We start from the raw sequence: 22,370 nt of genomic DNA, 5'->3' as shown, positions 1-22,370 counted from the left end.
TATCTAAAAGGACATACCAGTTACACACAATGATATGCAACAACATATTACTACAGCCTGCTTGGACATCTCCGCTGAAATGCTAGCATGTGTGCAGAAGTAGTTACATACCAGACTGGAAGTGTGTATTGCCGCTGCCAGTGGTCATTTTGAACACAGCCTGTGATGGCCAGTTGTCTCATTACTGGTCATAATCCACATGCCTAATGTATGCACTTGTGTTGTTCTTTAGTGTGTGCTACCACTGGCATTGTACAAGAGTCAGAGTTGGAACTTTTCGAAATACGATATCTCATAAACGACTCACTAGAATCCTGCAAAAGAAACACCACTGACATTCTAATTTACCCTTCTTTTAGATCCTTAATCTCAATAGGCACTGTTCCATTTAAAAATGTATGTTTGCACAAAAAATACAATCTCTAAGAATTATTACAATCTGTTCATTGGCTAACAATACGAGCCCCTGATTACCAACCTATTCTGTGAAAACCGCGCGTCAATAGCACTTTCCATTTCAACAATATTTGTGGTGCAAGTTTTAGGTATTGTTGTGGGTCAGAGCAAACACGATTTAGTTTCACCATAAATCAATTTGAAAACTGATGTTGAAGTTTGGGGTAGTGATTCAGAATTGTAAAGTGAGGGAAATTTATCCATATGAAATTCTTAATTGCAGGAAAAAATTATTAATTGAGAGAATAGGGCCTATGATAGGACCAACTGAACATAACGGGAAAATGCAAAATCTGGAAATGTAAAAACTGGTTTTACTGTGAAGTAATTATATTGTTAGTTTATCTGTGTTTATAGCATTGACGAGGTACTAAAACGGCGTTGTGACGACCCGAGCAGATAACAATGTACTCAAAATGTCAAAAATCATGTTTATGTGGAAAATATTTTCCTCCTACTGACAAAAGAACCAGGGGTCACCTTGAGGTACATGGTGCACAACCCCGCATGGGCAGCACAAAGTGGCCTACCGGCCTTATCGCTTCAGACAGTTACCAATTGACTCATGCGGCCATCGTGGCGGCTGGTCTTGCTTTTAGTCAGAGCTGTTTCCACGAAGAGGTTTTTATGGTAAGAAAGTTCTTTGGTAATATCTTCAAGCTGTACTGTGCAATCACTGATACTCCCAGAGAAATACAGCCTGCTGCTCTTACAATTGCCAATTCTGCACAAGCACAGATTGAGGTTTGATCTTGGAGGGGGGGGGGGGGGGGGGTTGGTGGGGGGGGGGGGGCGGGTAAAAAGTGCAAAGTGCGTGGCTTGCTGTCTCTGCAGACACTCCCCCCCCCCATTCCCTTCCGAAACTCATCTTGCATAAGCCACTTTTAATGTGCCACATATGTCTGTGATTTTAATAACAATAAAATATAGTAATGTCTTTAAAGTAATAATAATAATAATAATAATAATACACTCTACAATAAAACAAAAAAAGACCCACCCTGAAGAATTATCTGAATGGGACAGAAATTTGTAGACATGATACAGACAAATAAATTATTGCAATTTTAGATAAACTAGATGATTTATTCAACGGCAAGAACTTCACAAATTGAGCAAGTCAATAATGCATTGGTCTACCTCTGGAACTTATGCAAGCAGTTATTCAGCTTGGCATCGATTGACAGGGCCGAAGGATGTCCTCCTGAAGAATATCGTGTCAAATTGTGTCCAATTGGTGCATTAGAATGTCACAATCCAAAGTGGTTAGAGGGCCCTGCCCGTAATGCTCTCAGCAAAAACAGCTTTCAAATAGTTTTAAAAGTAGTTTGTCTTGTGAAGCACCAATCTTGCCTCCTTTTGGTCAACTTTTAATTTCTAATTGGTGGTGTTGCCACAAGGCACTTTTTAACATAAAACACACATAAAAAGTCTGTCTAAGTTTCAAATTTTATGTCTATGGCACAAATGATGTTAGTGAAAGGTCATGGTTTGATTCTGGTATTTCTGATGACATCCCTCCAGTCATCGGATGTCTCAGTGTAAGATTTCGCATTGACAAGACCTTTCATATAACAGTGGCCTCTTATAGCGAAAACTACTTTTACAGATGTACGTTGTTTCTGTGCATGAGCTGTGTAGTGCAGAAAATGCATAACCATGAAATTCTTGTTCTGACTTCCATATGAGTTGGGAAAAAAGAATGATGTGTTTTACTATTGGGCTGAGATTATTCTCATCATCTGTCCTCTTCCAGGTGGCACTTTCATCATACATGCAAAATACTGAAGTTTAGTCTGATGATACGTGTATATTAAAAGATATGAAATTCAGTTGACGATGACTGTATACATCAGGTGTGGTTACATTAAGAGTAGGCAGATTCTTTTTTTAATCAACAATAATTGCCTCAATTTCTTCATGTTTTCTGGATTCTTTATCGCAGTTTCTTTTGACTGAATAAAACTTCGCACTTCTCACCATATGATCTTGTCTTTCCTTTGCCACAAAGCCTTCTTAACCTTAAACGGTATTATAAATTGCCATGTAGAGACTTTAAAGAAACACTCTGAAATCTGTGGCTCTCAGATAGATGGTTGAAGTAAATATAAAACTAAATAAAATCAACTGTGTGAATAAACTAAATCCATTTTTTTTCCTTCATGAAATCTATGAGAGGAAGTCATCTTTGTAAGTAAGGTAGGTCCTGGGCTAATGAGGCTTCAGATCCTTTGTCAGTAGTATCAGTAATGACACTGATACCTATGATTTCAATCAATTACAACTGTATATGTCTTTTTCAGGGTATCCAAAAATAAATATTAAAGTTTCCATCAAAAATTTCTTGGAAAGTTGTTGAACCACCAGTATGCTCTTTGTTAGACTCAGTATTTATTACATGTAGTTTGGCTTCATCTAGCCCTTCAAGTAAGCACACTCTTGATGTATCCTTTAAAGAATAGTGACATTGCCTTCCTCTCATAGATTTCATGAAGGAAAAAAAAATGGATTTAGTTTACTCAGACAGTTGATTTTAGTTGGTTTTATATTTACTTCAACCATCTATCTGAGAGTCACAGATTTCGGGGAAGTGTTTCTTTAAAGTCTCTACATGGCAACTTATAAAACCGTGTAAGACTAAGAAGGCTTTGTGGCAAATGGTTACATCTGGCAATATATCACTACCATAAACATGTGCACATGCCTGATAACAATAAGACACAAAATCACTTGCCACTGCATCATACTTTCTGTTGCACCACTGCTGAACTGGAACAATTGTAATCAGTTCACTCAAATACTGATTCTGTTTGTTGAAACCCCCAAGTTTGTTTACGTTAGATATAATGTGTGGAGTGCCACTATGAGGATCCAATGGTCATGAGTGTTAGTTACCTTCGACAGTGTATGTGGTGAATTGATGTTGGTCGAGAGTGCCTTTAAGTTCTTTCTCTAGATTGTCGCAAAGATGACAAAATGGTAGATATCGAAATAGACGACAGAGGGATAGAGAAACAATTAAAATCACTCAAAAGAGGAAAGGCCGCTGGACCTGATGGAATACCAGTTTGATTTTAGACAGAGTACGCGAAGGAACTAGCCCCCCTTATTGCAGCGGTGTACCGTAGGTCTCTAGAAGAGCGTAGCGTTCCAAAGGATTGGAAAAGGGCACAGGTCATCCCCATTTTCAAGAAGGGATGTCGAACAGATGTGCAGAACTATAGACCTATATCTCTAATGTCGATCAGTTGTAGAATTTTGGAACACGTATTGTGTTCGAGTATAATGACTTTTCTGGAGACTAGAAATCTACTCTGTAGGAATCAGCATGGGTTTCGAAAAAGACGGTCATGTGAAACCCAGCTCACACTATTTGTCCATGAGACTCAGAGGGCCATAGACACGGGTTCACAGGTAGATGCCGTGTTTCTTGACTTCCGCAAGGCGTTCTATCCAGTTCCCCCACAGTCGTTTAATGAACAAAGTAAGAGCATATGGACTATCAGACCAATTGTGTGATTGGTTTGAAGAGTTCCTAGATAACAGAACGCAGCATGTCATTCTCAATGGAGAGAAGTCTTCCGAAGTAAGAGTGATTTCAGGTGTGCCGCAGGGGAGTGTCGTAGGACCGTTGCTATTCACAATATACATAAATGACCTTGTGGGTGACATCGGAAGTTCACTGGGGCTGTTTGCGGATGATGCTGTGGTATATCGAGAGGTTGTAACAATGGAAAATTGTACTGAAATGCAGGACGATCTGCAGCGAATTGACGCATGGTGCAGGGAATGGCAATTGAATATCAATGTAGACAAGTGTAATGTGCTGTGAATATATTGAAAGATAGATCCCTTATCATTTAACTACAAAATAGCAGGTCAGCAACTGGAAGCAGTTAATTCCATAAATTATCTGGGAGTACGCATTAGGAATGATTTAAAATGGAATGATCATATAAAGTTGATCGTTGGTAAAGCAGATGCCAGACTGAGATTCATTGGAAGAATCCTAAGGAAATGCAATCTGAAAACAAAGGAAGTAGGTTACAGTACGCTTGTTTGCCCACTGCTTGAATACTGCTCAGCAGTGTGGGATCCGTACCAGATAGGGTTGATAGAAGAGATAGAGAAGATCCAACGGAGAGCAGCGCACTTCGTTACAGGATCATTTAGTAATCGCGAAAGCGTTATGGAGATGATAGATAAACTCCAGTGGAAGACGCTGCAGGAGAGACGCTCAGTAGCTCGGTATGGGCTTTTGTTGAAGTTTCGAGAACATACCTTCAGCAAAGAGTCAAGCAGTATATTGCTCCCTCCTACGTATATCTCGCAAAGAGACCATGAGGATAAAATCAGAGAGATTAGAGCCCACACAGAAGCATACCGACAATCCTTCTTTCCACGAACAATATGAGACTGGAATAGAAGGGAGAACCGATAGAGGTACTCAAGGTACCCTCTGCCACACACCGTCAGGTGGCTTGCGGAGTATGGATGAAAGATGTAGATGTAGAAGGTGACAGAGACTCCGTGAGTTGTAATACAGCTAGGAGAAGCTGGATGTTCTTTCTGCAATATTGCAGAAAGACTTGGCAGGAATGTAGCCACTTTGCATGACTGTTGGTAGTGATGCTCACAAGAATGTAAGGTTGCATGAAGACCGGGTTCTAGACGGTCACGTCACCCTCCAAGAGGGAACATGTTTCGCACATCTTACTGCATCTGCAGCTGCAATTTGAGCAGCAGTTGGCACCACAGTGACACAACGAACTGTTACGTATTGTTTACTTCAAGGACAGCTTCACGCGAGACGCCCTGTAACGTGCATTCCACTGACCCCAATCACTGTCATTTTTGACTTCAGTTCCGTTAAGCAAGAGGTCATTGGAGGGCATGGTGGAGATCTGGTTCTGCCTTGGTGCCAGTGATGGCCATGTGTTGGTTAGGAGGTGGTCAGTTGAGGGTCTGCTGCCAACCTGCCTGTGTGCTAGACATACTGGACCTACACCTGAAGTTAGGGCCTGGGGTGCAATTTTGTATGACAGCAGGAGCACTCTCATTGTTATATTATGCATCCTGACTGCAAATTTGTTTATCAGTCTGGTGATTTGACCTGTTGTGCTGCCATTCATGAACAGCATTGCAGGGGGTGTTTTCTGAAAGGATAACACTCAACTACATACCTTGTCATTACACAACATGTTCTACAGAGTGTCAAAATGTTGCCTTGGCCTGCTTAATGACCAGGTCTGTCTCCAATTGAGCACACATAGGACATGATCGGATGAGAACTCCAGCAGCATCCACAAACAGCATTAACCATCATTTACAGCATCATCCACAAACAGCATTAACCATCCCTGTATTGACCAACCAAGTGCAACAGGCGTGTAACACCACCCCACAAACTGACATCCGGCACCTGTACAACACAATGCATGCATGTTTGCATGCAACATTCTGGCTGTTATACTGGTTACCAGCACTTCACATTTGCAATGGCTTATCTCACACTTACGTGAACCTGTGATCTTTCAATGTTAATATAAGTCTCTTAGTATCATAGTCATTTTACCAGAACAGTTTTTCTCTGTGACTGTTTCTCTAGAAAGCAAAACAGGCGTACACTATTATTGCATATAATACTGAGGTAAATATTTAGAAATCACTCCTTTTCTCCTCTTCATATCTTTCAGGCAACTATTGCAATATTACCATATTGTCAACATGCATGTGTGAGCATTTTGACTGTTACCTCTTACACCAATCACAAAGTAATAACTGGTGTTACTTTTCATTTCTTATTGATGTAATTAACTGTGTGTGTGTCATGTTGATAAATATAAAACAAAGCTAGGTCCCAGCTCTCTGGCAGAAATGTGGCATCTTTTTGACAATATTCAGACTTTCATTTCAACAGAGTCATATAATAATATAGAATAAAATTTTTAATATGATGTTTTTGGTATTGCACTTTATTGAGTAAAAATAAAAATTATTTATTAACAAATACATCATGAAAGCATTTTTAGTTTATACATTACCGCAGCAACTTTGGTGTACAGAAAATATCATAATCTGCAGTCTTCAGTATTAGATTCATAGTTACAGACTAGATGTTCATTACTTAAAGCTACAGGACACTCATTATTCCAAAACTTGTGCACAAATGTCTGTGTTGCATCTTCTGATACTATGCTCCATGTGTATTGCATACCTGTACACTGATTTTGAGACAGTATGGATTCTCACTGGAGTTTTTTCCATGTTGGAGGACGATCACAAACTTTCACCATTCATGACACAAATTGGCACTTTTGGTACAACCTAAAATAAAAGAGTATTTATCAAGAGTGTTTCCAAACTGCTTACATTTATATGCAGTACACTGACACTAATAAATTTTGTTCAAAATATTAGATATTTCATTGAGTTTGATCCTCCTAGTTGTGTCTCTAACAGAAATATGACTTTCAAATAATAAACTTTCTTCCAGACAATGTAACTGCCATATAAGAAACAATATTATATTATTAATACTGTGGAGAGGCCAGAAAAATGTGGTTCCAGAAGAGGGGCAGCAGCCTCTTTAGTAGTTGCAGGGGAAACAGGCTGCATGATTGACTGATCTGTTACAATAATGTCAGACAATATGGCCTTGCTGTGCTGGTACTGTGAATAGCTAAAAGCAAGGGGGAAACTATAGCCATTACTTCTCCCAAGGACATGCAACTCTACCATATAGTTAAATGATGTTGGGATCCTCTTGGGTAAAATATTCCGGAGGCAAAACAATTTCCCATTTGGATCTCCAGGTGGGGACTACTCAGGAGAATGTCATCATTACGAAAAACAAAACGCATTCTACGGATTGGAGCATGCAGTGTTAGATCCCTCAACTGGGTAGGTAGATTATAAAATTTAAAAAAAAGGAAATGCTTAGGTTGAAGTTAGATGGGATGGGGATTAGTGAAGTTTGGTAGCAGGATAAAGAGAACTTCTGGTCAGGTGAGTACACGGTCATCAATAAAAAATCAAATAGGGATAATGCAGGTGTAGGTCTAATAATGAATAAGAAAATATGAGGGTTGCCCAGAAAGTAGTGCACCACATTTTTTTCTTCAACAATTCTTTATTGAAGATAATAAGAATTACACACATGAAAGAATGGTATTTCATCTACATACCCTATTTTTCCACGTAATCTCCATCCCATCCTATGGCCTTCCTCAAGTGCGAAACAAGGGCGTGTATGCTCTGTCAGTACCAATCCGGGTCCTGGTGGTGGAGCCAATGCTTCACTGTGTGAATCACCTCCTCATCAGCAAAATGTCTTCACGAATGGCATTCTTTAATGGCCCAAACAAGTGGAAGTCCAAGGGGGCTAGGCTAGGTGTGTCAGGTGTGACAGACACTGCTGCAAATAATGGAGCTCCACCAAATCGCCTTCTGACGACCTCACCCTCCATGCCCAGCAACTAACTGTACTTCTGTTGACAGCATATGCTCCATAGACTGCGCACAAGCATTTGTGAATATTCACCACAGTTTCTTTCTCTGCAGTGAGAAATTCAATGATGGCATGTTGTTGTAACATGCATTTCCTACAGATGCCATTTTGAAACTGTCCTGTGGCTATACTATCTGTCAGAAGTGACAGAATCTTGACGCGCTCTCTCTCTCGGGAGACTTCAAATAATACATATGGAATATTCTGCATTTGTAGCATTGTTTTTGGCTGACAAAAAAAAAATGGTGCTTTACTTTCTGGGCGACCCTCATAGCATTGTGGGTAAGCTACTATGCGCAGCTCAGTGAACACATTATTATACACAGGATAGGCATAAAGCCAACACCCACAACAATAGTACAAGTTTATATGCGAACTAGCTCTGCCGATAATGAGGAGGGTGAAACAATGTATGATCAGACAGAAGAAATTATTCAGACACTTATGGGAGAGAAAAATTTAATTGTGATGGGTGTCTGGAATTCAGCAGTAGGAAGAGGAAGAGAAGGGAAAATAGTAGGAAAATATGGACTGGGGGAAAGGAACAAAAAAGTAATCTGTGTGGTAAAATTTTGCTCAGAGCATATTTTAATCAAGAATCAACAATCATGGAAGACACCTGAGATAATGGGAAGTTTCAGATGATTACATAACAGCAAGACAGAGATTTTTGGAACCAGATTTTAAACTGTAAGACATTTGCGGAGCAGCTGTGGACTCTGACCATAACTTATCGGTCATGAACTGTGGATAAAACAGAAGAATAGATTGCAAGAATGATGGAAATGAACACGGTAGAAGACAAATTGATAGCTTGGGAGATGAAATAGTGAAGGCAGCAGAGGATCTAATAGGTAAAAAGACCAGGCCTGCAGAAATCCTTGGACATCACAGGAGATACTAAATTTAACTCATGAAAGAAGAAAATATAAAAATTCAGTAAATGAAGTGCCAAAAGAGAATACAAATGTCTAAAACATGCAATTCACAAAAGTGCAAAATGGCTAAGCAGAATGATAGAGGAAAAACGTAAGTCTATAGAAGCATGTACAACTAGGGGGAAGATAGGTACCACCTACAGAAAAATTAAAGAGGCATGTGGAGAAAAGAAAACTAGCTGTATGGCTATCAAGAGATCAGATAGCAATCCAGTACCAAGCAAAGAACAGAAAGGTAGAAGTAGTATATAGAGGGTCTGTCCACGAGAGATGTACTTGAGGGCAATGTTATAGATATCAAAGAAGACGTGGACGAAGATGAGATGGAAGATATGACACTGTCAGAAGAATTTGACAGAGCACCAAAAGACCTAAGGAGTTGACAACATTCTGTCATAACTACTGATAGCATTGGGAGAACCAGCCATTACAAAACTCTTCCATCTGGTTTGCAAGATGTATGAGACAGGCAAAATACCCTCAGACTTCAAATAATAAATCTAATTCCACAGAAAGCAGGTGCAGACAGGTGTGAATATTACTGAACTATCAGTTTAATAAGTCATGGTTGCAAAATACTAACATGAATTATTCACATAAGAATGAAAAAAACTGGTAGAAGCTGACCTCGGAGAAGATAGGTTTGGGTTTTGGAAAACATTGGAACATGTGAGGCAATATTGACCCAACAACCTATCTTAGGTCTTGTAAATAGGTTGAGGAAACGGAAACCCATGTTTACAGCTTGTGTAAATTCAGAGAAGGCTTTTGACAATTTTGACTGGAACACACTCTTTGACATTCTGAAGGTGACAGGAGTAAATAAAGGGAGTGAAGGATTATATGGAACTTATACAGATATATCAGTTATAATAGACCAAGGGCATGAAAGGGAAGCAGTGGTTGAGAAAGGAGTGAGACATTGAGAAAGGAGTGAGACAGGGTTGTAGCATATCCACAATGTTACTCCATGACACTTTTATTTTAGCAATTGTTGGGGCAGGAGCTGCAGTCACTGAATGTGCTGCACTCTAGGTGACTGTTATACTATGGATACTTACCTCTCTTGTGCACAGAAAATAATGGTGTTTCTTAAAACCACAGTAAATACTCACTTGCAGAAAAAACAACTGTTTAAAATTTACCACTGCATATATCTTAAAAGGAAAAGGAACCAATAATGAAACGTTCTCTGAATGTGCACCACACCTTTTCACTGCTAATACAAAGGTATTTCCACAATTAATCAAGCTATATGTATACACATTTCAATTACTTGAAAAGTGTATCTCATCTGCCTGCATGACATTTGTTTGATTGGTTGATTGATTTGGGGGAGGGAACAAACAGTGAAGTCATCAGTCCCATGCATGACATTTATGTCCATCCATATTATTTTCCATTTGTTGTGTGTTGGCCTGATGCAGCTAAGTTTATTGCAGGTCACTCTAAACAGTATGTATTGTCAAAGTTTTTCATCATCGTTATCACTGAGAAACATGGCACCACACCCTCTCAGCTACTGTTCAAATACAGTATGAACAATAATGGAAATTCATAAACTGTGAGTTACCTTATTACGTTATGGTATGGGAAGATTTCAACTTACTAACTATAGGCTGGAAAACTCTATAATGATTATGGCAAGCAATAACAACAGGGATTTGTGTGATATTGTTATGAATCCTTATCTAAAATTTACCTTGAACAATTAGTAAGGGAAGTGACTTATAAGGGGAAATGTCTTAAATCTAGTTACAAATTGGTCATAACATTTTAATTTAGTTAACATAAAGCAGAGAATCAAAGCTGATATAGCAGTTATAGCATCACCAGCATGAGTGTTATTAGATATGTTAAGAAAGGCAGATAGATATTTCTCATTAATAAATGTGACAAGAAACAGATTTCAGATTATCTGAGCAGACAACATGAAACATTAATCATTCTGCTGTTAGCTGCCCTAAATGGTTGGTATTCCACAATTTTCACTCTTATAAACGACCTAAATTGATGTTACAGTATTCATCTGTGGCATGCTAGTGTAGAATATGTGACAAATTCAGGTAAGTAAAAAGACCCAAACATTGCACATGTTTATTTAAATATGTAAACTAACTTTCAGTTTTTCCATGGTGTGAGACCACGTCATGTGTCAGGTAAAACTGATGCAGAATTCTAGAAATATTTTATTGTTTGTATTAAGGTTTGTGTGTATCATAATACACTCCTGGAAATGGAAAAAAGAACACATTGACACCGGTGTGTCAGACCCACCATACTTGCTCCGGACACTGCGAGAGGGCTGTACAAGCAATGATCACATGCACGGCACAGCGGACATACCAGGAACCGCGGTGTTGGCCGTCGAATGGCGCTAGCTGCGCAGCATTTGTGCACCGCCGCCGTCAGTGTCAGCCAGTTTGCCGTGGCATACGGAGCTCCATCGCAGTCTTTAACACTGGTAGCATGCCACGACAGCGTGGACGTGAACCGTATGTGCAGTTGACGGACTTTGAGCGAGGGCGTATAGTGGGCATGCGGGAGGCCGGGTGGACGTACCGCCGAATTGCTCAACACGTGGGGCATGAGGTCTCCACAGTACATCGATGTTGTCGCCAGTGGTCGGCAGAAGGTGCACGTGCCCGTCGACCTGGGACCGGACCGCAGCGACGCACGGATGCATGCCAAGACCGTAGGATCCTACGCAGTGCCGTAGGGGACCGCACCGCCACTTCCCAGCAAATTAGGGACACTGTTGCTCCTGGGGTATTGGCGAGGACCATTCGCAACCGTCTCCATGAAGCTGGGCTACGGTCCCGCACACCGTTAGGCCGTCTTCCGCTCACGCCCCAACATCGTGCAGCCCGCCTCCAGTGGTGTCGCGACAGGCGTGAATGGAGGGACGAATGGAGACGTGTCGTCTTCAGCGATGAGAGTCGCTTCTGCCTTGGTGCCAATGATGGTCGTATGCGTGTTTGGCGCCGTGCAGGTGAGCGCCACAATCAGGACTGCATACGACCGAGGCACACAGGGCCAACACCCGGCATCATGGTGTGGGGAGCGATCTCCTACACTGGCCGTACACCACTGGTGATTGTCGAGGGGACACTGAATAGTGCACGGTACATCCAAACCGTCATCGAACCCATCGTCCTACCATTCCTAGACCGGCAAGGGAACTTGCTGTTCCAACAGGACAATGCACGTCCGCATGTATCCCGTGCCACCCAACGTGCTCTAGAAGGTGTAAGTCAACTACCCTGGCCAGCAAGATCTCCGGATCTGTCCCCCATTGAGCATGTTTGGGACTGGATGAAGCGTCGTCTCACGCGGTCTGCACGTCCAGCATGAACGCTGGTCCAACTGAGGCGCCAGGTGGAAATGGCATGGCAAGCCGTTCCACAGGACTACATCCAGCATCTGTACGATCGTCTCCATGGGAGAATAGCAGCCTGCATTGCTGCGAAAGGTGGATATACACTGTACTAGTGCCGACATTGTGCATGCTCTGTTGCCTGTGTCTATGTGCCTGTGGTTCTGTCAGTGTGATCATGTGATGTATCTGACCCCAGGAATGTGTCAATAAAGTTTCCCCTTCCTGGGACAATGAATTCACGGTGTTCTTATTTCAATTTCCAGGAGTGTATATTGTGTATCTTCAAACATCTGTGAGTGCTGCAAAAGATCTGTACTACGATGTCAATTGCAAACTACATTTTGGCAGCAGAACCCATAATTTAGACAACCACTGCCTCCTGATTTCAGTTGGTACACGTGTGCTAAATGATACATTTTTGAGAATTTTTGGAAGCTCTGAGTGCTGTGTGTAACATATTTCACAATAAATCAATGGCTGTGAGCTATAGTTGCGTACTCTGCAAACTTTAGCAGCAATATATTTTTGGAAAATCATTTCTCCACGTGAATCTGTTAATGAAGATGATTTCAACAGAAGTTTGAGACAAAGTAATCTTCAACAATTCACTGAAATTTAACAAAAGCCACTTTCTTGGGTGTTGAAACTTCATATCTTAGAAAGGAACTTGGAGGCCTTGTAGGGTAATAAATCACGAAACTAAAAAATCCAAGATTAGTTTAAAGTTACTTGTTTATTGTTCAACAAAAACAATCAGTTTTTGAAAAATAATTTAAATTTAATTGGATAAATAAAAAAAAATCTACTCACCAAGTGGTGGCAGAACACACACATAAAAGAAAATTGTAATTAAGCAAGCTTTTAGAACCAGTGGCTCCTTCTTCAAGCAGAAGGATTGAAGGGGAAGAAAGAGGGGTGAAGGAAAAGGACTGGAGAGGTCTAGGAAAAGGCGTAGATTTTGGGAAAGTCACCCAGAACCGCAGATCAGGGGAGACGTACCGCACAAGATGAGAAGGAAAGACTGATTGTTGGGGACTGCATCAGATGATATTTGAAAACCTGAGAGCTTAAAGGTGGAACACAGGGTAATATGCAAGACAGAGATTACTGCTTACACATCATGCATGAGTTAATAAGAGCAAAAAGATAAGTACATTGTATGTAACAGAGATGGGAGGGGGTGGTGAAAAATAGATAGGTAAGACAATGAAAGATGTAGAAAACTAAAGTGGAGTGAAGAGAAGAGTAGTTACTGTGAAGAAATGCTGGGATGGAAGAAGTTAACATATATTAAGGCCAGATGGTTCGCGAGAACCAAGGACATGTTGTAGTGCTAGTTCCCACTTGCAGAGTTCTGAGAAACTGGTGTCTGGGGAAAGAGTACAGATGGCATGTGTGGTGAAACAGACTCCGAGGTCATGGTTATCATGTTGTAGAGCATGCTCTGCAACAGGATATTGCATGCTCCCAATATACACCCTCTGCCTATGCCCATTCATCCTAATTGATAATCTGGTGGTTGTCATGCAGATATAAAAGGCCAAACGGTGTTTACATACCAGCTGGTACAAGACATGTCATTTCACAGGTTGCTCTCCCTTTGATAGTATATCTTTTGCCAGTTACAGGGCTGCTATAGGTGGTGGTAGGAGGGTGCATATGGCAAGTCTTGCAGTGAGGACGGTCACCGGGCTAGGAGCCATAGGGTAGGGAGATGGGTGCAGACGGAGCACAGGACCCAACAAGAATATTGCAGAGATTGGGAGGGCAACGAAAAGCTGTTCTAGATGTGATGGGTACAATTTCAGACAGAATGAATCTAATTTCATGGTATGTTTTTAGGAAGTCATGGCCCTGTTGAAGTAGCTGATTACACATTAAAGACCAGGATAATACTGAGTCACCAGTGGTGTGCTTCAAAGCTGTTTTTACAGTGATCAGCAATACCAGGATTGGATGGGATGGCCCGGGAAATCTGCTTTTCAACTTGGCTGGTGGGGTAATTATGTGCAGTGAAGGCTGAGGTGAAATTCTTGGTGTATTGCTCTAAAGAGTTTGCATCTGAACAAATACGTTTGTCTCAAATGCCAAAGCTGTATGGGAGGGAACATTTGACATGTCAAGGCAAACGTATTTGTTCAGATGCAGACTCTTTACAGCAATACACCACCAGTCTCACCTCAGCCTTCACTGCACGTAATTAGTTCACCAGCCTAGTTCAAAAGCAGATTTCCCGGGCCATCAAATCCAATCCTGGTACTGCTGATCCCTCCAAAAAAACAGCTTCAGAAAACAACACTGGTGACTCAGTATTGTCCTGGACTGGAATGCATAAATCAGCTACTTCGACAGGTCAATGACTTCCTAAAATCATGCCCTGAAATGAGATGCATTCTGTCTGAAATTTTTCCCACCACGTCTAGAACAGCTTTTCGTCACCCTCCCCCCTCCCCTCCCCCCCCCCTCCCCACCCCCCACCGCAAATCTCCACAATATTCTTGTCAGACCCTATGCTCCTTCTGCACCCATCTCCCTACCCAATGGCTCTTACCCCTGTGACCATCCCTGCTGCAAGACTTGCCCTAAGCACCCTCCTACCACCAACTATAGCAGCCTTGTAACTGGCAAACATATACTATCAAAGGGAGAGCCACCTGTGAAACAACACATCATGTACCAGCTGTTATGTAAACACTGTTTGACCTTTTACATCAGCTTGACGACCACCAAATTATCAATTAGGATGAATGGACAAAGGCAGAGGGTGTATACTGGCAACATGCAACATGCACACTCTACAACATGACTATCACAACCTCGGTGTCTGTTTCACCAAACATGCCATCTGGATTCTTCCTCGGACACTAATTTCTCAGAACTCCGCAGGTGGGAAGTAGCACTACAACATGTCCTTGGTTCTCACCACCCACCTGGCCTTAATTTATGTTAACTTCTTCCACCTCAGCATCTCTTCACAGTAACTACGCTCTGTGTGCTCTCAGGTTTTCAAATCTCATCCAATGCAGTCCTCAATAATCAGTCTATCCTTCTCGTCCTGTGTGGTAAGTCTCCCCCAACCCGCGGTTCTGGGTGACTTTCCCAAAGTCTACCCCTTTTCCTAGACCTCTCCAGTCCTTTTCACTCACCCCTCTTCCTTCCCCTTCAACCCTTCTGCCTGAAGAAGGAGCCACTGACTCTGAAAGCTTGCCTAATTACAACATTCTTTTATGTGTGTGTTCTGCCACTGCTTGGTGAGTAGATGTTTTATCTAGCCAATTAAATTACTGTTTGTTGTTCAGATAAACATTGCACCACCCACATGCAGCCCCACTGTGAATGCTGCTCTCAGGCACTGGGTGAACTACTTGGTGTTTGCAAGTAATTGGAAATTGTCCAGACTGCTATCAAGCGTTTAAAAGCTGGTGTGAATGGATGGTTGGGTAGACTTCTGTCAAAGGAGCGTGAACTACTATCCTCTCCCAAGGGTACTGTTCCTTCTCCAGGAAATACAAGATGTCGACAACTAGACTTTGAGTGGTGAGTCAATGGTTGGTCCAGAGGAAGGCCAGGACTGGGAAGAACTTCAAAGTTCTACACTTATCACTTTTACCAACACGTTTAAGGTGCTGTCTCCCACTGGAATGATAACTGTTGGGGCAGTAGGACTAAAAAAAAAACATTGTTCATTGTTCATTGGTAGCATAGTAGGATAATGCAGTCAATCTACACAGGAAACTGCTTAAAAACACTTCCGCATTCCATTTCAAGTGTATGGGGCCCATAACAATTAGTACTGACATGTATATTGAATGTAAACAAGTAAAAGCAGTATGAATGGTCACAGGTTTGTTTGACTCACAGGAATGCTGAAAACCTTAAACTGGCACACACTTGAATAGATGCCATCTGTTACTGGTAGTGGTGCATACACATCTTGCTGCCAGCCACAAGCACTAGTCATTTTTTTAATAGAATTATTCTTAGTCTCGCAGCCCAACCGAGATGATGCAGCTGTGCCAAATGAGGACACCACATGGGCTTGTCAACAGAGGTTATTAGTCGAGGCCACTGCAGGACAGCAGTTTTGCACACTACATCTCTCCACAGACTTATAGAGGCATGACACCACTGGCCACTCATGTACATCCCCGGTAGCACAGCCAACTCCTGCCCAGGGGGCAGGAGGTTTCTTCCCATGCACACCAGCCACTGCCAGGCAGGGGGCCTAGTGTGGTGGGCACCCCTGCTGTGATGTCAGCAGATGGTACTTGGGGCCACAGAAGCCATAGCAGCATAAAATTTGCACAATGATGGTGCAGGGTCCATGCAACCTGCTTATGTAACAAGGTCACTGGCACGATGTAGTACCGCACCGGCAACAAGGGTTGTGCGGGCAGACAGCCAAGCAGAATTCGGCAGCCAGCTGGACACTGACCCTATGCATCAAGCAGTGCAGATGTGTCAATAAAAGAACTTGTTACATTTGCAGCTGCTGTCCTCTGCCATCTGGGCTCGACCTCAGCTCCACCACCCGTTTGCAGCATCCTGGCTTCTAGCCACCGCACCCTGCACCACGAGCACTGTACCTTAATCAGTCCCACAATCAGCAATTATTTTGTCAACACATCAGTGAAAAGATCTGTGCTCAGCTGTGAAAATAAACGTGTATGAACTTCCTTGTGTAGTCAGTCAGTGATAGGTGTAAATATGGATAAGGGAGACATGATTCCTGAACCTGTTAGAGCGCTATCGATGAGTTATCCTGCCACTGTCAAAAGTCCATTATATTCGGTAACTAACTTGGCAAACTAGTGTTATTATCTGGAGAGAAAGTGGACTGATTAGATGAGTATTACTAATGAAATTATTTTTATAAACTGCTGATACTACGAAAAAGTGTGAGAACTGGTCATCAGTTGCGTGCAACTTAATCTGAATAAATAAGGAAGAGTATCAAAATTAAATCAATGGTGTTACATCCGTCCCTGAACTGTGAGAACACCAACTAATACAATTTCAGGATCTGAGACTAATTTATTCATGCACCACTGAGGACTTGCAGTGACACTGCCAGATTGGTACCTTAGTAAGGTGGACTTTATTATTATTATTATTATTATTATTATTATTATTATTATTATTATTATTATTACTACTACTACTACTACTACTACTACTACTACTATTTTTATACGCAAACTATCTATGAACTGAAGTGACATGTAAAGGAAACGGGTCAGTGCTGGCACATCAAGAGTCCCAGAATCACTCCTCATCAATACGTACTTGTCAGAAGTACAAACAATGGCTTTACTGTGTTCAGGTGTGTCTTTATTGTTTCTAGATTGTTTTTGTTGTGAAAAACTGTAGACAATCATTTCATTTCACACTGTCTTTATAATCTGCAGAATATACCAGCCACAAACAAGAAATGCATGATAATATTCTTCAAATTACATAGACGTACATGACTGCTGCATTTGTCTCCCTGTCTGGAGTGGGGAGATTCCTGTGCCTACATGGGGCAGCCTGTGTGCACAAATCAGAAGCCCGTGTGACTCTGCGAAGTTGCATTCACGGCCTCACCTCTCCGTTCAATGGCTACATGCACCTATAGTGCGCGTCATTTATGTTGGTGGCCGAGTTTAGGTTCGTTCTGTGCATCTGACGTCACAAAACACAGTCAGCCAGTGAACAGAGAACGACGTTGCCAGATCTCGACTGCAGTGCAGAGCACGGACGAGTGTTTTCAGTTTTAGAAACGTTCAGTCATAAATAAAGTAATAGAACAAAATCAATGTCTTGATAGCAGACTTTCTTTTATAAAAAGTTTGGAAAAAGCATTCTTTATACCAATTGCTTCATATTCTATTAATTAATTAAACCTAACAAGTAATAAGACTCCTAGTTCAGGCGATAGCAAGGAAAGGTGTTTGTATCAATCTCACTAACCGCTTTTTCGCAATAAAGAACAGCGGTAAGTGTTTATTTCCTACTGTACTTCGACGAAGCGTCAGTGATTCATAGTCATACCAACAGTGTTTGTCAGTATTTTGCATGACGTGTTAGACTCCTCATGTAGTTACATATTAAGATGAGCTGCGTTAGCGTAACGGTTAAGGTGTTGGGCTACTAAGCAAAAGATTATGAGTTCAAACCTTGCGCGGTGCTTAATATTTTCTTTATTTAAAAACAAGATCACAGTGTCTTACTTCAAAAATTTTATTCGTTTGAATGCAATTTTTTGAAATTTCTAGTGCTTTGTCTCTGCATTAACCCTTTCGCTGCTGCAGACACGTGCAACCCGCATTCCACGCTGTGCACTATTTTGTCATCACTGCACTGCTCGCCTGTGCAGACACATGGTGTTCCCACTGCTTTGACACACTTATCATTCGATTTCACAAAAACTATTTGGCCCAAAAATTAGATTTTTACACATCTTATTGACTGATATCTTCCCCCCATAAATGACTTAATTTTGTTTTGATGTTCAACACAGTTATTGTGCAGCATTAAATGTAGTAAACCATTGCACGAAATTTTGAAGAGTTTGCAGAGGTAAAAGTCCATAGAGTATACTTTCCGTATGGTCGATTTTAGTTGCCACAATGTTGAGAATGATATGTGGACAAGATACCTAAATTTCATATAAAATTTACTGTATAACAATATCTCATTTAATTTAAGTACCACATAGGTGTCGTATGTAATATTGAGAAATATTCCATCTTTCGCGACTGTAACAAAAGTTTTATTTACACTGGGCATGTTTGGCTTTATTTTAAAGCACTTCAATCAACGAAAGGTATGGCACATACACAATGGTACTGATGTTCTCTTTCTTGTTTTTGTTCCACAGTTGCAGTTTTACCAATGGTATTGAAATATATTCCTCTTCCGCAACTGTAATAAGCGACTTATTTAGACCAGACGTGTTTCTCTCTTTTGAAGCATCTTCAGAGGACAGTATTTTGTCTCCTCCATTGCCAAGTCACCTTTCATAGTTTTGTGCTGCGGTAACACAATATTCAACGTTTGTGTCGGCTGATCAGTGTTTTAGCAAATAAATGCTGTTTGTGTGTGCCACACACAAAAATTATATTTGACATAGCTCAGAACACTTCACTGATAGATGGAGTCCTGATGTTTTTGTAAGTCCACAGTTTTGTTTAATGTATTTTGTCTACTTCCTTTTGATCGCTTGAAGTGCTTTTAAATAAAGCCAAACGTGCCCAGTGTAAATAAAACTTTTGTTACAGTCGCGAAAGATGGAATATTTCTCAATATTACATACGACATCTATGTGGTACTTAAATTAAATGAGATATTGTTATACAGTAAATTTTATATGAAATTTGGGTACCTTGTCCACATATCATTCTCAACATTGTGGCAACTAAAATCGACCATACGGAAAGTATACTCTATGGACTTTTACCTCTGCAAACTCTTCAAAAATTTCGTGCAATGGTTTACTATATTTAATGCTGCATAATAACTGCGTTGAACATCAAAACAAAATTAAATCATTTATGGGGAGGAAGGTATCAGTCAAGAAGATGTGTAAAAATCTAATTTTTGGGCCAAATAGTTTTTGTGAAATTGAATGATAAGTGTGTCAAAGCAGTCAGAACACCATGTGTCTGCACAGGCGAGCAGTGCAGTGACAAACGCGCACAGCGCGGAATGCAGGGAGCACGTCTTTGTAGCAGCGAAAGGGTTAATACGGCCGTGGTGGCTTTACTTCATGAACTGCGCGCTCCCCCCTAAGCTTGCGAACTATACTATACTATACTATGGCACTGCTTCTCTTGGCACGTGCGTCGTGTGCAACTGGCAACGCAGCAATCTCCCGCATCTGGGCGGGCATGCGCGAGCCGCCAAGATAAAAGAATTGAACTATAGTGCACACATAAAGTTACACAGATGTAAACACACCTTTACAAGCAGGTTAGTTTACATGCATCTAGCAGTAGTTTTGTCAGAGAAAGTTGTTGTTGCGTCAAAAGAAAACTTCACCTGATAAAACAATAAAATTATGAGACAGAATTTCTTCCCAGTGCCTATTTTCTGGAGGCAAAACTATTAGTATGGCCAAAACATATAAAATTATACAAAAATACCCTAGCTTTCAAAACTATCTGCTGCTGCTGCTGCTGGTGTGTGTGTGTGTGTGTGTGTGTGTGTGTGTGTGTGTGTGTGTGTTTTTTGTATGTTCCACATCTTCTCCTAAACCAGTGGACCAATTTCAACCAAACATGATATACATACCGTATTTACTCGAATCTAAGCCGCACTTTTTTTCCGGTTTTTGTAATCCAAAAAACCGCCTGCGGCTTAGAATCGAGTGCAAAGCAAGCTGAAGTTCTGAAAAATGTTGATAGGAGCCGCCACAACTAACTTCTGCCGTCGAATATATGTAGCGCTACACAAGCATCCTTTGTAGGCACAAAACCTCTGCGTCAGTAAATAAAATTTAAAAAAAAAATTGGAAGACGAGCTTTTTTTCTTCGCCCAAGTTTCGACCACTGCATTTTCATACATTATCCAACGAAGTAAATACAAATTCCGTATTGTTCATCTTCGAATTTCAATGTACTACGAAAATCCGACTGGTAATACTGGGATTTTTGTCAATATGGCCAACTCTACGTTCTGAATTTTTCCCTACCTGTGAGAAGAGATGGTTGCTAATAGGAACCTGATGAAATGTGAATCAGATGCAGTATTCTCTTTACCATAAGAATAATACGAATATAAACATTTTGCCATGTATTCTTTCGTGTTTGCTTCCATCTCATTTAAATCCTGTCTGCCAAATAAACTACGAAACTAGAGTGAGACAACCGCAAACGCGGAAGAATATACGTATCGTGTCATGTTTATATTCGTATTACTCTTATGCCTAATAGTGATACAGTCAGAAATGAAGCACGGCAACTGACTAGATTTTTAAATCTAAGATGACTAATTTCTGTGCAGAATTTGATGTACTAAAGAAGCGGCCGCAAAGATTTTCAAACGGAGAAAAATTTTCGCCAAACTCTCGTTCAGAACGTGTTCTATCATACGCAGTCTATTATTTGGTTCTTGTTGATCATTATCAAAGAAAGCAGCAGTGTAAGTAACAACAAATAGCAGTCTCTTGCCATTGTTTCGCTAATGAGACGATTCCTCTCTTTTTTTAATTGTAGGCGGCGGTAGCGCGCACAAAAGCAAGCCATGCCGCGAACAGCGACAGGCCGTAAACACGCACTATCAGAATGCGACAAACAATGCATGACACAGTATATTAATGCATTTTGAGCTTGGAGTGACTGACGTAAACACCTATAACATAGAAAACGACACTTATCAGATCAAAGCAAAATAAACAATCGATTCAAACCAGACGAAGCACGTGAAAAAGAAGGGGTATCCGTATAAATACGGACGGAGCGCCTGACGCATAGCAATGGCTACCTGGTAAAGCTTAACTGCTAAGCTTTCGACTCGAACCAAACTACTGTAGCTCTATCGTCATTCATTCGACCTAAATTGTGTCTCATATTACAATGGACCAACTTTGTTTCGATTTGGAGGTGCGGCCTAAAACTTTTCTCTCCCCTTGAATTTCGAGTCTCAAATTTCAGGTGCGGCTTATAGATTTGGGAATTTTTTTTTCCCTTTATTTCGAGTCTCATTTTTCAGGTGCGGCTTAGATTCGAGTGCGGCTTACATTCGAGTAAATACGGTATCCATTACTGTCAAGCAACAATTGCTGAGGGGTAAGAACCACCTACCCACCACAGTTCAGGACATATGACTTCATTAACACTGAGATGCATGAAAAACTGCTACATTGTGCATGACATTTACATTTTTTACTCCTTTGCTACTAACTCTATTCACAACACATTTTGCAGACACTATCCACAAAAGCTGCTGAATGTAACTATAAAATTATATCATTGTATGATATACAGATCAGGAGAAACTTTTGCATCATGCATGACATTTAAATAAACTTATTCTTAAGTACTAAAACACTCCTAGTCAAGTCAACTTAAGGTAATCCCTTACACCTGCTTGTGCTTTTGGCATG

The 22,370-nt window shown here is 41.0% G+C and overlaps 1 protein-coding gene across 3 annotated transcripts in view; it reads right to left on the bottom strand.

Moving 5' to 3' along the window:
- The window catches only part of LOC126183754 (glutaryl-CoA dehydrogenase, mitochondrial-like), a 442,519-nt gene that overhangs the window by 280,210 nt on the left and 139,939 nt on the right, over nucleotides 1–22,370 (bottom strand). The window contains exon 10 of one of the 3 annotated variants that reach the window (XM_049925981.1): nucleotides 6,439–6,783. The exons of 1 other annotated variant lie outside the window; for it this stretch is intronic. The gene's annotated coding sequence lies outside the window, so the exon portion shown is untranslated. Of the gene's footprint in view, nucleotides 1–6,438; nucleotides 6,784–22,370 lie in introns of those variants that run through there. One more of the 3 variants, XM_049925979.1, reaches the window with a different exon arrangement.

The sequence above is a fragment of the Schistocerca cancellata genome, chromosome 4 (genome assembly GCF_023864275.1).
Source record: "Schistocerca cancellata isolate TAMUIC-IGC-003103 chromosome 4, iqSchCanc2.1, whole genome shotgun sequence".
In the NCBI taxonomy this organism is placed as follows: Eukaryota; Metazoa; Arthropoda; class Insecta; order Orthoptera; family Acrididae; genus Schistocerca; species Schistocerca cancellata.
The sequence above is the reverse complement of the archived record's forward strand: the minus strand, read 5'-3'. Positions and strand labels throughout refer to the sequence as shown.